The following is a 19,047-nucleotide window of genomic DNA, read 5'->3' as shown; positions in this document are numbered from 1 at the left end:
TGGAATATTTGTTCCTCAATGCTCTTCAACATTTTACTTGTTTGGCTTTATAACTATTTTGATCTGAGCGTCACTGATGAGTCATATGTAGACGAAACGCGCGTCTGGCGTATTAAATTATAATCCTTGTACCTTTGATAACTATTTACCCTCGCGAGGCATATCCACAAAAATTATTCGGAACCTTTCTCACCATAGTTTTTTTCTAAACGGATATGATTATAATCTAAATAAAGTAAAAAAAAGGTTAAATGAAAAAAATACGTATCAATTGTTTTTATTTAACATATAACAACATTTTTAAAATGAACAAAATCAGCAGCTTACACACATTTTCATCAATAACACAACATTTAAATAGTCAGTACAATGAATATAATTCTTATATATACAAAAATGCCCGTTAAAATATTTTAACAATTTATATGTGAAATTGGGAAACAACAAAAAAGAGAAAGAAAATAAACAATACTATGTAATATAATTCGTATGCGGATTTATGTTTTAAATTACAAAAAAATATATTTATAAATCTCAATCGTCAATCACGAGGCTGCTTCTTTTAAATCAAGATTGTTTAAAAGACTAGTTTTTGCCTGCAAAGTTTCCTTCAAGTGTGGCACGTTTTCAGAACTATTTCCATCTACATTCCAACACAGTATACCTGAAACGAAACGATAAGTATAATTATGTAAATGATTTGAAATTAATTTCGAATTATATCATATCGCAAATGGAATTTACAATTTTATGGTAAATGTGTTGAAATATTTGAATTCGCTATAACCCATACTGAGACCATTACTCATTTTTTTCAAATTTAAGGTGCATAAAAGTAACCATATAATACATTTAGCAGCTACTACACATTCTTAATAGAACATTCATCAGTCTCAAAATGAGCATAAGGTACCATTTATGGATGGGTCGATATCTCTACTGTTGGGCTGTTATTCTGCGGTTGGTTCACCAAATTACCTCTATAAATTCTTGTTTGATTGTTTAAATAAATTAAGAGGATGTTCCTCATTGTTAAACATGATTCCTCAGCACAGTTCGCTTATTCAGTCGTTTCTGTCTCTCCAACTGTTTTGTAATGTTTTGTTAATACAATTGTTTTTAGCTGGGGCATCATTGAAGAAAACTATGCTTTAAAAGGCACCTAAAACTCGTAATTCATGACTGTTATGTCTTCAAAATTTTAAACATACACTTTTAACAATACAGCAGAGTTCTTGGCGTTTTAGCTAGGATCGTTTGAATCATATTTGTAAATATCTATAATGTGACATATTGTTCAACATTTGTCTTTTTTGTAACGCAGGGCATCATATACAGTTTTCCCTTATTGTACGCGTAACACAATCTGCAGTTCTCTCTTTTTAAACGCGTGGCACAAACTGCACTTTTTCTCTTTTGAACGCTTAGTACAATCTCAAGTTTTGCAATTTTGAACGCCTAGCACAATCTGCAGTTGTTTACGTTTGACCGCGCAGCACAAACAACCTGCATTTTCCACTGGTATTTTTTTCTTAAAACTTTTCCAATATAGCTTACCCGTCTTCCTACGAGTATAAAGAAACACCAACGACAGTAGAATGATGATTCCTGGTATTATAAGTAACAAGAACAGCCATCCACTTGTTGAATGTGGTGATTTTCCTGTTTCTAATAAAGTAAATGACAAAATGACAAGTTTTTGTTTCATTTACAAATACCCCCGATTTTTTTATTTATTTATTAAACGGTATATTTTTTTCCTTTTATGCAAAGAATAAATCGTTAAAAGCCGCAAAACAAACACTATTTGCAATGTTTCCTATCCAATGAGACAACAATTCAACAACACAGTAAACCCAATATGACTTCTAGAAATCAACTGTATACATAACTATCTATACCTAATATTTCAATGGTGTTTTTTTGTGTAAGTTTGCTGTGTTATTTGCGTGACATGACGTTCATAGCCAATCAAATGCAAGAATTTGGTCAGTAGATGACTGTCGGTCTTCCATTCATAACACTATTGCTTTAATAGGTATATGAGTCCCTATTACAGAATACACGATTGTTTACTATGAAAAATACATAGGAAAATTGCATTAGGAAATAACAAAAATTCTATACCAACTACTAGATTATAGAAAAACCTACCTTTACAATCAATGGGTATACCACGCGTATAATTAAATGCAGTTGCACCAATATAACAGGTGATCAAGAGAACATTATCACAGTATTTGCTTAGAGTTTCATAGGAGAAACAAAATGTCACTTTGTAGAATACCGACACTCTCTCATACTTGGCTTCATAACTTTCTTCTATCCTTGAATTCTAGAAAACAAACAAAGGTTATGTATTTTTCTCTATATTTAGCAAAACAATGTGTCGAGCATTTTCTTTTTACATTCTACTGTTATTTTCCTATGACGGTTAATAGTTGTACATATGATGAGTTGAAATGTTTGAAAATTTCTATAAAAGATTTAAATTCTTTTAATGATTAACAATGATGCATTGCAAGTAGATCTGGCAAAATCGTTATTTTTTTGTGGAGCAGGATCTGCCTACCCTTCCGGGAGCACCCGAAATCACCCCCAGGTTTTGGTTTGTTTCGTGTTGTTTAGTCTTTAATTTTCTATTTTGTGTCTTTTGTACTATTATTTGTCTGTTTGTCTTTTTATTTGCCACGGCAATGCCAGTTTATTTCCGATTTGTGAGTTTGACTGTTCCTCTGGTATCTGTTGCACCTCTTTGTTTTTCTATAAACGAAAGTTTTGAAATACTGCTTGTGGTTTCTTTTTTCATAAGTTTTTACATGTTTATAATATGATTTCTGGTCAAAATGAATTACTTTTCAATTTTTAAATGGTTTATTTCTCACAACGAGGCTATCCGAGTTTTGTTACAAATATATGTTTTACAGTATACATGTAATATTTTTTCATTTCAATTTTCCACTGTAAATTCACCGTAGCAAACCATTAACTGTATGAATTCTTTGGGATAATTTACTCACTCCAACAAAAATATGGCATGTAGGTTTTGGATACGCTTTCCATATCGCAACTTGTATCATTTCATTCTTTTCAGATCTGTGAACAATGGAAATATCTTCAGATCTTGGTTGATCTGAAAGAGAAAAATATGCACTATTGTTCTATTTGTCTTTTGTTTATTTATAAATTTTGATCTCTTCATGTCGAGTTTTGCTGATAGTATGCATGCTCAGTAAAATGATCGCATACCACTTATTAATAATTTTCATTTGAAAAGATAAATAAGTATCAAATATGCAGTGTTATTTTTTCTCGAACATCAAACGACATTGGGACTAAATTTTGATATTAATTAAAATATTAAAGTATTATATTGAATATAATAGCAATTTTTTTCTCGAAACACGTTCTCTTAACATCGCATTCAGTGTTTCGTAATAATCGAGAAATTGATGATTAAATATTTATTTAATCACAGACAGACGTTATTAGAAGATTTGTATGAATTTTCAGCAAATTGTAACTTACACAAGAATGTGGTATTCATTTCTTTCAGATCAGCCAAATAACTCTCAAAACCCATGTAACATCTATAAGTGGTATTAACATCATCGCTGTCAAATGATTTGATCGTCAATGTATAATTTATGCCCGTTTCTGTATAGTACAGCTTTATTCCATATTTAGTTTCGTTAAAGGATATGTTTCCCCTGCCAATATAGTCTGCAGTTTTATTTAACCATGCCAAATACATGTCCCCTTTGAAGTATGGCCTATAGCATGACATTAAAACATCTTGGCCAAAATACACTGGTCTGGTTAATAACTGCCAAGTAACTGCAAAGAAATAGAATTGTCCCTTTAATTATCCTGTCCATGTGAGTTTTACTCTAGTTGAAAAAATCTGGTTAATAAAATGGTTCCACAAATTTCTTTCTTTTTCTCAGATTTTAGTGAAAAAACTTATAAGTTAAGGACATTAGGTAAATTAATGTAGATCACAATGTATTATAATATTAATAAAAAAAAAAACAATATACCTATACTTGATTAATCGTTTACTGCTGCTTTATGTTTCGTTTTGTTTAAAAGAAGCATTGAGTTATATAAATCACGTGACAAATGACGTAAATGACTTTACCATTTAAAAAAAATAGGATTAGGGAGTACAAATCATAAAAGTTGCCGGTAGAGCACCGAAAATGAGGACTTACTGTTTCCTATTAACAGGATATAGGTGAAAGTAAATAAAAAAAGATATTTTGTAAGTGCTACTTGGTTAACTTAGACGAATAATTGTGTATTTCTTAAAAAAAATATTTCTACACAAATGCAAGATTTGATTGAAAATATATATGCAAGCATTAATTACCATGCCTGCCTTATCTAACTTATAATTTTGTGTTCTTTGATCTGTAGAAAGCGGAAACTTATTATAATCTATTGTCATTATCAACGACAAATGTTTTAAAAACGTAGCTTACTTCCAGTTTCATGACCTGTTCCTGATGCAATACAAAATACTAACGTAAGAAACCAGTTCATTCCAAAATTCAAATCTGAAAAAGATTAAAACAGTTTTGAATACAACTTGCTCTTTTTCTATTTTTCATTTTGTGTTCTAAGTTTAATTTCTTCTTGCAAACTTGCATTCATAATTTTCCGTCGTACATGAATATTTAGAAAAGAAAACAAATGAAAATTATCTTTAAACAAATTAAATAAATATAAAGTGGTGTATCTTCAATTTCGTTAAGAAAAGTTTTGTCTTTGAACCATAACCTTTTTCCCTGACTGATTTACATTGAATCATTGTTTATGTTCCTATTGCCAATCAGTTCTCTGATCGAGATTAAATGGTGGCCGGATGAATCGTGATAAAGTAGTTTAACACGACTATATATTTATGTGACTGTCAAAGTAGGGACCTTGTCAGTGGTTGCCTGCAGTCTTATGTTATTGTTTGTTTATGTTGCAAAAATGGATGGTGATGGCAGAAATTTGAATGTGTCTGTGTCACAACGCTTTAGACTCAAGAGGGTATAGCGATTGGTACATTTTGAAAGAAACTTTCTATTACTAGTATTAAGAATGCAAGTTGCCCTCTTTTGGATATTTGTGTCGTTAAATATTGTCTCTATGTATACTAAATTTCTCCTTTTTGTTTTTCTATTTTTGTTTTTGTTGAAATTTGCCAAACTTAACATAATTTGATACTTACATCACAGCTTAGTGTCCTTCCCAAATTGAGTTATCTCGGTTTTAATGTTAAATAACTTCTTCCTATAAATAATTGAAAGAGGCAAATTTTATTTTACTATCAACCATCTATATAGTTTTATAATAAACATTAACGGCCAAAGATAAACCATATTTTTAAAAAATAAACAGAGACAACTAATGGTTTTGATGATCATATTGATGTTCTCTATGGTATCTTGGTTTTTTTTTCGCTTTTTTTCATAATTCGGGATTTCACTCAGGATTTGCTTGTAGGGAATGATTTTTACACAATAATATTGCAGCAAAGTGAAACCAGTACAGATATAAAATTACCTTTGAATAGTTTTATAATTCTTCTCTGACTCTTTTTTGGGTATTCAATCTGTTTCAGTTATGGTTCTTCTTGTAATGTTAATTCAGAACTCTAGGTAAAACTTTAAGTTTCTGAAATAAAGTAGTTGATTGATTATTTCTTGCAAAAAGTCCAGTACATAATACAACATAACTATCAGCTGCAAAGTTCTGTTCCTAACCTTTTTATCTGTTCAAAATGAAATGCCTTCCAGAGCACTTTGCCATGGTTTAGTCCGTACTGTTTTGGATAAACACCGTTGATATCAGAAATTTCTCAATATAGTTTATGTCAATAATTTAATAGGAAAAAGTCAATACCTATCTACCTTTTCTATTTATCCTAGCCAGTAGGCAGTAAACAAATAGTCCCAGACTGCTCTGACATCTAACCAGAAAATACACAAAAACAGAACATCAGACGTCATCGTTATCTTGGACTAAAGTAAGTATAGTGTATGGGTTAAATGATCCTCAAATAACAAATTGGCTGCTTTGGATAGAAATCGACTTTATTCAAGTGAATGGATACATTAATTAGACTTTTGATTGATTTTTTAACATTCAAATACGACATAAAGAAGATTTTGATCTATTTCTTAGTGTTCTTATATCAACCTTATGTTCAATGAGGTACAGACCTTGCATTTTAAAACTACAAATAGTTTAACATGTTTAACAAGTGTATGAATAACTTTTTGCACCAGGTCAATTTATATCCGACGCAGCTCAAATATTGACAAGTCTTAAATAATTGCATATGTATGTGAATTCATAGTTATGAATGAAAATTCTCGAAAATCAGTTCTAATAATGTTCAGATTATTAAAATTGTTCAGAAGTCAATTAATGCACACTCCTAATTCTCGGTTCAATTTGTTAACACCTGAAAATTAATCTATTGGTGTTATTCCATAGTGTGTGTGTTTTACATTGTTTTGCATTGCCACTGCGACATTAAATAATTTAATAAACTCTTGATGAGCGGGATTTATAAATACGAGGTGACGTCCGTCAAAAATGAGGGACTTTAATCCAATGTCTCGGATATTGTCATTGCCACGCTCCGTTAAATTTCCCTTCCAGCTAGTCTCCGTGTTATCCATAGATTGTCAGTTGCAATGTTACATGTCTTCCAATTTACACTCAATTTCCAGTGGCAGTCAAAATCCACCCCTTCATCCCAGTCCACCTTTTCTTGTAGAACTCATCTATTGTATACTAAATGTTCTGAGTAATAGCATCATAATATTTGACACTGTACATTAAGCAAGAATTGATATACATTTATAATATGAGAAGAATAAAAAGTTACCTAATATACCACGCATAATGCTATCCATTGATCTTGTGCCGTGGAACACTTGGGGAAAATCCCCTATATCGCGGTAGTCTATAAATAATCATATATTTATATTCTACTTATATTTCACGTCCTTGTTGTCATTTGATTTTTAAACATGGCTACCGTTTTAAGAAGGTAAATGGAGATTCATAAATATGTTAACTACAAGTTGAATACAAATTCCATAAGGAATATCTATAACACATGCAGTGTAACCATTAGTGGTGTATTGGTAAGTATTAAATAAAATTATTTATTAAACCGGTCCAATGAATATAATAGGTTTAAAACGTGTCTCAACCACTTTCACTTTGAACTGCATGTACAGTACAGACAAAATTTTCAAAAAAGGCGTTGATTTAGATAAATACCCCATGGGGTTTCAGTTAAGGAGAAGGTCTGGTAAGACCCCTTTTTGGCCCCAAAATATAGCAGTTTAACCAAATTGTTAAAATGTAAACTTTTAGTTATTTATTGGACAGTAGAATGCTTCTGCTACATAAAGATGGGCTGTTTTTGACAATACAATGCACATATATCGAGTACTAGCACCACTAAGCCATGCTAAATTACTGAAATCTTCACAATTCTATCATTTTAGTTAAATTTTAGACGGTTTTCGCTTAAAACGAAAGTGGCCGCATTCGTGTTCATCCTTAATATTGGAATGAGAGTTGTATTTTATGATAATACATAACATATATAAAGGTTTAGGATGAACACGGATGCGGCCACTTTCATTTTTGACAAAAACCATCTGAAAAGTGACATTTTTTAACAAATTTGGTAGATTTTTCATTTTGAGCTTGAATCGGATCGTTTTTAATGACTAAATCAGTTAAAATCTTTCACAAAAACTAACTGAATCAAATGAAATAGACACTTAAGTGTTTAAAAAGAGGTCATAATCTTTCGTCAGATGAACCTGAAATTTGAGGCCAAAATCGGTCCTTACCGGACCTACTCCTTTGTCAGAGTGAGTATTGATGCAAAGAAACAAGGAAAAATGATAATTATGACTTTGAAATGTGACAAGGTGCCATCTAATTGATAGTAAGTAATTCAATAGAAAACTAAACTGTTACAGAACATATATATAGGAAACTATACGGAAAAAGATTTACTGTTCACCGGCAACGAATCCGACATAAGGGAATTAGGATGATTTACGTAAGTGAACACCTGGATTATGCGCTATCAACATGATCAATAAATCACCCAAATACTATGTTTTCCCATTTTACCAATGTGACGACCAAAATGACGAAGCAATGAGAATTAATAAAGAAAATATGTTAATACAAAAGTGCAAACCAAGCCTAAACAGATAAGACGTTACTTGTATAAGGGTTAAGCCCCTTTAATGTATTGTTACAGACTTATTATCGTGTACGTCTGAGTCAGTGACAACTCTACAACAGATTTATCCATCGGATTACCAGAAATGATGGTGATACATGGCTGTGTACATTATGTATATACAACTCGTCTAAACATCAACCCAAAAATGTTAGATCTGTAAATTTGATTTCGCAAGTTTTTTGTTCTTCCCTCGCCGGGATTCGAACCCATGATACTGAGATATCGTGACACCAAATCGCCTGCACTGTAGCCGTCCCGCTAAACTACACGACCACCTGGGCTTCACAATAATAAAGCTTTCTGTGGCGGAGTGTTACCTTTCCTCGTCAGTTTTAATCTAGCGGCGTACTACAGTACATGATATATAATATAAGGCATGGAGATGTTATTGTTACAGATCAGCTCAATTATCTATAGTAAAGGATCTTACAAATTAATGCAATATACAGTCACAGAAAATGATTATATTAATAAGTACGTCTGAGTCAGTGACAACTCTACAACCGATTTATCTATGATAATTTTGAGCAGTTATCTTTCAAAACAACGGTAAAGTTCTGCTTTCAACGTGAAAACTACACATACCAAATCCTCTGATGCTTTCCGCATGCATATATTGTAAAATATCCACTGCTTGGAACAACTTCTAAAACCCCCCAAAAAAAACTGTACTGGGTATAGAAGTAAGGTAAACACTGGACTCACCCGACAATGAAACCCCTGCAAAACAGTTGTATCTATAAGGCATACACGAATTGGATACCCAATAAGTTATTTTGACAGTGGACTTACTATGTGTCATTTTCTAGATAGATCTTTCAAAAGCAATGACAAAATTTAAAAAAGGTAATTCAGCTTTTAATTGACTCTATGTGAACACAAATTATTTGTAAATATATAGTAAAAGAATAGGGAAGTCCCGTTACATATCTCTTAGTTATATGAAGATTACAATAGAATATAGTTATATATATTCAGTTGATGAAAAGCATCACCAGGCGAAAAAAAATTATATTGATAGCCAAGTTGTTCTAGTGGTATAAAGGGATAGGTACAGAGTATGTTGTGTTATCTGAAGTTTAGAGTTTTATACCCAACAGATATCGATATGAACGGGCAATTATGTGGTTGATCACAACTATAAAGTATAGTTCAGTGTACATAATGTCAGTATAGCAGCTGGTTCGGCTTGTAATGAGAAAAAAAAAACCCACAAAAACAAACAAGAAGACTTATAGCAGATACAGATATGTATGCCTATGTTACACAGGGCTCCTGTGTTTTGGCCAGAGCCACGAACAACTCGACTACAGTTGTTATATTATATCGCCTTTGTGTCTTGAGTGATTCCTATAGTTTTGCAAATTTGCGTAAGCAAATGTTTTATTTTTCCTCAGCGGGATTCGCATCCCTGTTCATTTGTCATCATGGCACAAACTCCTGCACTATATCCAACACCCAAGACAACTCGGCTTAGGTTATTATTATACAGCTTTGGTATTTAACTAATACATATCACTGTCGGCTTTTCTAACACATGATGAATAATGGCAAGTACATGGTATACCATATACATCAGCTTTTTGATATATTTTTACATATATATTAACTTTATCATATATTAAGTCTAAATACCGGTACTTGACAAATCAATTTTACCATCTAGAGACATGCCCAATCGGATAACCTCATACAGTAAGTGCTAACATGTCGACACCACTCTAACATAAATAATATAACTACTGTACGATCACAATCATTTGTTTGATACAAATTGAGAATATGTTAACATTTACAATGGACACACCATGGTCGTCGTACAATAGATCTGTTAATATATTGGACAATAGACAACTATAAATGAAATAAGGAATAAGTAAGTATTTACCTTTACATTCATCCAAATGTTATAAATGGGACTGATTAGGGAAATACCGTTACACTACGATTTCTATATATAGAATACCCCAGAATTTAAAGGTTTTAGATATGTTATACACGATATATGTTTTATTTTCTATAGTATAATGATAAAAAATATTACAAGATATGTAGTTATTAAATGAAATTACAAATAAGAAATAAAAAATCATATCATTATAATTAGAACTATTATGATCATTACAATACAATTATGGTGTTATGTATAGGGAGATACCCGTGTAAGTTATACAGGTATATATATATAAATGTTTTCTGTTTGATTTCGAGTACAAATGAATTTTAAAATATAATTCTAAAATAAACATCTGGCATCTTTTATGATACAATACCATCAAAATAAACTCTGCAGTGTAGCTTTTTCAAGCGACTATATAAATTCTATTGACAACAACGTAAGAGAAAATTTGATACATATCGGACAGTTTAAATAGTACGGCACAAATTATACAAGTCTTGAGACTATTACAACGATACTGATGAAAGATACAAAAAAATAATAATACGACGAACAAGTTGAAATGAAATAGATATTTGAGCACAACAATTGCTATTCATCAGTGTCATTGCCGTTTGAAAATTTGATAAAACAATGAGTTCTTTGTCTGTTAAAAGAACTCACTCATTTGGACAGAAAATATTATACTATATTGAATGAAAATAATATCATATGCTAGGCAGACAGGGTTGTTGATGTTCACATGCATCTACTTAAATGGACGTGCATTATCATCTTTGTCATTCCAATACTGCTCCACGAATCGTTTGTATCGTAATTTTCAGATTTGTTCAAAACATGTATTATTACAATGACGTTTGTCAATTAAATTGTTAACTCTTAAAGTTCTAATTGTATGTTTTTGTAAACTATTTCAGTTTTATTATTATATAATCTCCATTTTTTCGTATCCTTACATCAGTGTCTTTCTTAAACATTTTTTGACTGAGGTTAAGTCTTTTTCATCAGAGTCGGCCTTTTGATTTGACACTATCTGTTTTTTTTTTAAATGATGGCAAAATTGAATACTGAAATTTAGTGTTTCAGCAAGTTAGTAAGTGAGTTCCGCCAGTGAGTTTATGTATTTTAGACATTTGTTTCGACATCTTCGCTCGCAAGTTTCTGCAATAGAACCTACTCCATTGTTTTATTCCTTCTAGTCACGATTGCGTTGCAAACATTGAAAGCTAGGGAAAATTTGCAACTGCAACAGAAAAGTTTGGAAAAATACATTATGTACTGTGTTACTACCTTAGATAGAACTGTTGAGTAACGGAACTACTCGAATCTGTTGGGTTACAACCTATAGTTTGTATGTAACCCGAGGTGCTAAGACACAGTGTTGAATTGTTGCCTGTACACTGTGTCACAAAAGCAGTGTTCAACGAGGGAAGAACAACAAATTGCAAATACACATTTGTAGATTTAGCGTGACATTGGTTAATTTTAAAAGAAGCATATCAATATATAATGTATAACTACTCCGTCCTATATGTACGGGTAATATCTCAATTACGCAAATTAAGGTAGAAATAACTAATGGATAGAGTTACGCACTTCAAATTGCGAGTACTATGCTAATTAACTTTTACAATGTGCATACAATGGTCGTCATCCAATACATCTGTAAAAAAATGACCAGTCAATAAACAATCATGATAAGGAATGAGTAAGTATTTACCTAAATGTCTGCTGTAACATTCGCTCAAACGTATATGGATTATAAAGGGGAATTACGTTATGCAATGATTTCTTTATTCAAATTTAATATTAGATAGAATTTAAAGCCTTTAGATACATAATAAATGATATAAGTTTTATTCGCAATGGTATAATGATAAAAATATTACTAAATATTTACTGATAAAAAGAAGTTAAAATAAAGAAATAATAAATCATATTGTTATTATTATTAGTTTTATTATGATAATTACAATTCAATTATAGTGTAATGCATACTAGGGAAATACCCGTGAAAGATCTACAGGTATAAATAGATAACACCTAGTTCTCTTTTGGATTCTAAGTAACACAAATTTTAAAATACAAAGCCGAAATTAACAACTGACATCTCGTTTGATGCATTTAAATCAAGATAAACTATGCAGATATAGCTTCTCTAAGCGACTATATAAAGTATATGGACAAAAAACAACGTACCAGAAAATTTAATACATATCGTGCAGTCCTATTCAATGGTACACCACAAGTATATCAATATCTAGAATTTAAAGCATTTAGATACACAATACATGTTTTATGTTTTATGTTCGATATTGTAATATATAATAGATAGATAAATATGTAACATCCACTCTTCTGTTTCATTTATTATGCAAATAAATTTAAAAAAAAATCTACGTAAAAAATCAATAATTGGCATCTTTTGATAAACAAAACTTTACGACAAAAGAGAAGATTTTTAGATTCCCAATTGTCAACTTTCCATTTCTTTATAGAAACATTCCTGCAGCGCCTACATACGTAGTATATATCTCCCAATTGATACGATATTCCAGTGCTGGTTTTTCCTATCATGATTGTCTTGATAGATGGTTGCTGTTCAAAGGAAGCTGTCTTTTTTTTTAGCTGTGGCGTTGTCAGTTTTTTTCGATTTATGAGTTTGAATGTCCCTCTGGTATCTTTCACACCTTTTTTGAAGATACATTCTTATAAGAATACACTCCAAACATGGAGACTCTTCATGCTACTAGATTTACAAAAGAATAAATTAAATGATAGAAAACGGAGTTCCTTCAAATGTTTTAAATGTCACAAACACTAGGTATGTTCATGGAGTTCATCCCAAAATTATTCGCGATCATACGGATGACATTGATATTAACTGTGAAAATGCTAATTTGTAATTTTGTATTTGAAATTATTTTGTAGCAGAATACAACTTAAAGATATAAAGCTAACTACAAAAACAGATAACGAAATGTACAAAAATTTTACCAAAGTTAATATAATAATCATGGTGCGCTAATTGTGGAAAAGAAGATGTTAAATCTGTAGAAATCTGGAAGCAGATACAGCCTTGGTGATAATTCCTTGGAAAAAAGAGCTTTCCACAAGCAAGAAGTGCAATTAAACTATCCCGGAACTACATATGCTACTAACACATAAGTGTACATACCATGTACTTCCGAAGACCGACTGTCATAGAACCTGATATAATTAAAATATAAATAGCGAACTCGTGATAATTGGATTTGTGTAGGTCTGTTTGATTTCATATCATAATTTAAAAATATCTCTTTTATAGTTTACCTTTGATTCATTCTTTTCCTTTTAATAACTGAACACGGCTAGTTCAAGCGTAGCCCATCTTTGACTAAGGGGTTAAATTGAAGGTCACTACATCCAATGAGGTCAAATTATTCATTTGCTAGTGAATAATGCATCAAGTATGTTTCTTAGATTTTTTGACAAAATTAATCCGAACTGGCTTCTTAAAGCGAATACTTATTTCAATATAGTACTTTCGTTTATGAATGAACCAAAAAATCATATTTATATCTCGTAGCTAATACCCCTTTACATGAATAAATAAATAGGTTAAACAATTGTTTAATTATGTCCACGACAAACTGGATAAAACATTGTACATGAAAATTAACTATATTTGTTTCAACATTTTGTAATCTCTATATAAATACTAGTACTATTTGATAGTTATCAAAGGTACCAGGCTTATAATTTGATACGCCAGATGCGCGTTTCGTCTGCGTAAGACTCATCAGTGACGCACAGATCAAAATACTTAGAAAGCCAAACAAGTACAAACTTTATTGAGGACCCCAAATTCCAAAATGTTGTGCCAAATACAGCTAATGTAAGCATGGTAAGCTATGTCTTGGATAAGAACATCCTTCGTGTTTCGAATAATTCATACTAAATTAACTTTAACAATGTAGACTTTGAAAATAAACATGAAAACATAATTCACATGCCTGCGATTTCGCAGATGAGTTTTAATACGATAATTTCTGCTGCAAGTGTATATTTATGAAAACATGCGATATTATTATTAACAAATGGACAGTACAGTTGCTACATTCGTTCACATTGACTTAATTCAAACTCTCAAATTTAATTTAATACATACACATGGAAAAAAGTATTGCAACACCTTGATTTTTTAAAACTTGAAAAATCAGCCTCTTTTTTTTGGATGAAATATAATAAAATATGTGTATAATATTATTAAAATATTGAAAACAACACGTTATTAATTTCTTGCGTCCGAAGCGCTTTTCTGGATTTACCTTCATCAGGAACGCTCAAAGCCAAACATTTGAAATCCGAAGATGTATAAGTACCGAAACCGTTGAAGAGCTGTATGTCAAAAATACCTAAAATAAATAGCCAAATTCATCTAAAGCCAACTTTGCCTGAGGGAGTTGAAACCTTAGTTTCTTAATAATTCATAAATTTATAAACGGACAATTTTTTGTAAAATTTGTTTAATCATGTCAATACCGAAATACTGACTACTGAGCTGATGATACCCTCGGGGACTGATAGTCCACCAGCAGAGGTATCGACCCAGTGATGTAAAATATTGAAAACAACACGTTATTAATTTCTTGCGTCCGAAGCGCTTTTCTGGATTTACCTTCATCAGGAACGCTCAAAGCCAAACATTTGAAATCCGAAGATGTATAAGTACCGAAACCGTTGAAGAGCTGTATGTCAAAAATACCTAAAATAAATAGCCAAATTCATCTAAAGCCAACTTTGCCTGAGGGAGTTGAAACCTTAGTTTCTTAATAATTCATAAATTTATAAACGGACAATTTTTTGTAAAATTTGTTTAATCATGTCAATACCGAAATACTGACTACTGAGCTGATGATACCCTCGGGGACTGATAGTCAAATATAGTTTATGATAACATTGGCATTGAAACGAACAAAAAATATTTGAAAAAAAAAGATTTATATAACCACAATTTTAATAACAAAATGAAGTGTTTTTTGTTAAAAAAAATGCATTTTACAACTTTTACTGTAGTCGAACTTTACAATGTCAGACATTTCAAAATTAATCTTCAGATGACTGTTCACATCATGGTTGATCGTTATACGCCAAAGAATTAGTACTTTGTGCGCAGCCTCCATTCAAACGGATAACCGCATATTAATGTCTTCTGATTCCTGTCATAAATCGACTAATTTTTTGCTAAGGTAGCAGCAACCATTTCTGATGAAGGGCATTGTTTATTTCATGATGTGTTTGAACTTGGGTGTCCTTTCGCGCACAATCCGCCAAATAGTGTCCCATATATGCTCGATATGGTTCAAAGCCGGGCTACGATCGGGCCAAGGAAGATGAACCAAATTTCATTTGAACATTGGATCTTCCTCCACGATGCTAATTTCCAACTTTGGCGAGCTCTGCACTACATTGGATACGGAAAACTGTGTGTCTGTTCTGTATCAAAGGTCTCCGAAATGGTCTTATCGCACGATAACCAGTAGCGATGAGTTGATCTCGAACAGTTCTTGTTAAAAGGCTCCTGTATGGCCACCACTCTCTTTTAAGAATTGTCTTGTATGCAATGGGTTTCCTTCTGACCAACCTTCATTATGCTTGATTTTCTCAGGCAAATGGTATAGGGGGTCTTCATTATCTCGGAAGGGTTTTAACAGCGTTTATTGCCTGATTTTTATTCTCAAAACGACTTATAGTGGAATGGTGATGACCAATAATACGTGCAGTTGTTACAGCGACATCCCTGCTTCTCTTATGCTGATGATCTGCCATCTTGCCGCAGTTAAGAGTTGTCAAGGACCCATTACAAGGTGTCAATCACATAACTTTAAAAACTTGGTTATTTAAAGTGTTGAAAACAATGAGGGTAAAAACATCTGTTTTGCTGTTTACGGGTACAGTAGCTGCATGTGCAGATAAAAACTTATCGAGTCGATATTTATTGATTAAACTCAGGTGATACTTAAATAATGTTTAACTAGTTCTATTTTACCAAATTATATCACAAACAAATAAAGAGTTTTTTTTCAATTTCAATTTCAATTTGGTGTTGCAATACTTTTTTCCATGTGTATATTATATATGTTATAATAGTAAACGGCAATGCATGACTACAAAAGTTTCATAGAAAAAAGTAAATGGGGAATGTGTTCATTGGACACAGATGATGCCCCTGCTTGCATATCATATCAAGTTATAAAGGGAAATAACTGATGAACGGTACAAGTGACGCTACCCAAATTAATCTGAGTCTGGTGGTAATAAGTATTGTGTATATTAAGTTTCATAACATTTGGTTGAGGCAAATGTTAGTTAGAGAACAGAATAAAAAAATCTTTTATGAGTGGATTCAATATACATAAATAGAATACCAAAATAATCAAGCAATGAATGAGATTGTTAAATTTGATATATGCCTTTTTGTGCGTCTTTGTTGAATATTTGTTTTGTTTTATTGTGATTTATAGAATAACTAATCGAAGAATTCAAAAAGAGAAAAATATTCAACGAGTGACTGAACAACACATGCGCTTAGCGCACAAGTTAATTATCAGTGTTGTTCGGTCACGAGTTGAATATTTTTCGATATTTGAATTCTTTAATTGGTTATTCCATTTATTTCAACGGGAAATCAACGTAAATCATTGCAATTAATGTACTAACAAGATTATAATATGTTGACTGCTGTCCCCCTATTTTTTACATTTTTACCTATTTTGTCTTTTTGTTTTGTTCACGCATCTTTGTCAATATTTAATGGAATTTGATAAGATTGTCATACAAGTGAGATGTTTCGCTAACTATAAAATCAGGTTCATTCTACCATTTTCCACATAAGAAAATGGATGTACCAAGTCAGGAATATGACAGTTGTTATCCATTCGTTTGCTGAATTAGAGCTTTTGATTTTTCCATTTGATTAGGGAATTTTCGTTTTGAATTTTCTTCGGAGTTCAGTATTTTTGTGATTTTACTTTTTTAGAGAACGGAAACGAAAAAGTCAGCTTTTTTTCCAATTTTAAAGGGGCATTACTGTAGAACGGTTTAAGTGACGCCACCAAAATTTAAACTTGATCTGTGTTTTGTGATCATAAGCATTATATATGGTACAGGCATTTTCTAAATTTAGGCATTTTGTAAAATGACTGAATTTTCAGGCAATTTACAAAATGCCTAATCTTGACAGGCATTATACAAAATGACTAAAATTACCTAGTCATTTTGTAAAATGACTGAAATTTTTAAACAAAATTCAACAAATTGCCTGTCCAGTTTAAGCAATTTGTAGAAAAAAGATATCATTGAGATGCAATAAAAAAAGGACAAAATACAACTTCTCAAAAATAAAATAACCATGATAACTAATGATTCCAGAATTAATTCATTTTGCAAAAAACAGATTGGAAGGTTTGTATGTCATATGATATGTCCTTTTAGTGAAACTATAAGTTAAGTATGTCCTCACTCTGTATTAAGTTACTGAGCGTCACTGATGAGTCTTGTGTAGACGAAACGCGCGTCTGGCGTACTAAATTATAATTCTGGTACTTTTGAGAACTATTTACTAATAGTAAATTTATCATTATGTTGTCAAAACGACAGAAGGACAAATTGTTCTTTCAATAGAATAACACTTACAATGAATTTTTAGAACATCTAGATTTAAAATAGTGAATTGAAACATATGCAGCAGAGACGACGTTTGTTTATATTTGACTGATTGGTGTTTGTTTGTTTCAGTGGCAAATATTTCATGCATTTTTAAAGACGAGAACCGTTTGGTTTTAATTAATCTTGGTTATTTCTGCAGTTGATTGACATGGGTAAAGAACATGAAATCTAACTGTCACTTGCTTTTAAAATGACGGTGTTTTGGATAGGGACAAAAAAATCCAATTGAAAAACGGTCATTATATAAGGGTTCCCAATGTGCTGCAATTTACTGACATGCGGCAATATATTTAATGTTCCCTTTCAGAAAGAATGAGAATTTATACATCCACAACCAAACTTATTCACCTTTTTAGCATGGGTTTTGCCATTCAAGGTCCTTTTTTTTGTTATGATTCAAATATAAGTATCTGTGTTTCAATAAAAAGAACATATTATTTGTCAGACTTACTGCCGCAAGGAAATTCGTGGGTCTTTGCAATCTGATAAATTAACAAAACAGTAGTTAACTGTGGTAAAAACCTTAAAATTCGCCAAAAAAAACCCAGATTTTACGCCAAACAATGTATTTGCAGAAATTCTAGACAAATATTGTGTAACAGTTCAGTTCTGTCATCCAATCATTTTTGAAATAACAAATAATTGTTCAGCTCTGTGCTTGTGTGAATTTGGAATAATTCATTAAAAAAATTTGTTTATGTAAACTCTTAACATTCAGTAATTATCAACCATAAATTTTAAAACTGCTTTGTTGACCATATTTTTCAATCTTTTTTTTAACATTTTATTTCATTAAACAAATTTCAGGCATTTTGTAAAATGCCTAGAAAAATTAGGCATTATGTATGATGACTGAATCTTGCAGGCATTTTAGATAATGCCTAAAATTTTCAGACATTTTACAAAATGCCTAAATTTAGAAAATGCCTGTAACATATATATAAGTTTCATAATATTTGGTTAAAGCAAATTTAATTAAGAGAACTGAAACGAAAACTTCAGCAATTTTTCCATATTTTAACTCTAGAATGTAAAATGTTATGAAATCATTTTTTATTGTATGTTATCTATTATATATGCATAGAAATGAAGCTGATATAAACAACAAAAGAAATACAAATTAGGTGCACGAATCAATTACATTTACAATTTGAAC

General features: G+C 31.4%; 2 long non-coding RNA genes across 2 annotated transcripts; one reads left to right on the top strand and one right to left on the bottom strand.

Annotated features, from left to right (window-relative positions):
- Positions 1–252: 252 nt before the first annotated feature.
- LOC143082679 (uncharacterized) lies at positions 253–7,024 on the bottom strand. The gene is made up of 9 exons (XR_012980437.1): positions 6,890–7,024; positions 5,557–5,667; positions 5,222–5,283; positions 4,485–4,559; positions 3,529–3,837; positions 3,021–3,133; positions 2,155–2,335; positions 1,558–1,668; positions 253–664 (listed from the first exon to the last, which is right to left on the bottom strand). It is a non-coding gene; the product is annotated as an uncharacterized LOC143082679 (long non-coding RNA).
- A 5-nt stretch (positions 7,025–7,029) lies between these two features.
- On the top strand, positions 7,030–13,485 carry LOC143082680 (uncharacterized). The gene is made up of 2 exons (XR_012980438.1): positions 7,030–7,151; positions 13,113–13,485. It is a non-coding gene; the product is annotated as an uncharacterized LOC143082680 (long non-coding RNA).
- Positions 13,486–19,047: the final 5,562 nt, after the last annotated feature.

Source organism: Mytilus galloprovincialis, chromosome 7 (genome assembly GCF_965363235.1).
Source record: "Mytilus galloprovincialis chromosome 7, xbMytGall1.hap1.1, whole genome shotgun sequence".
NCBI classification, from domain to species: Eukaryota; Metazoa; Mollusca; class Bivalvia; order Mytilida; family Mytilidae; genus Mytilus; species Mytilus galloprovincialis.
This window is presented reverse-complemented; position numbering and strand designations above follow the sequence as displayed.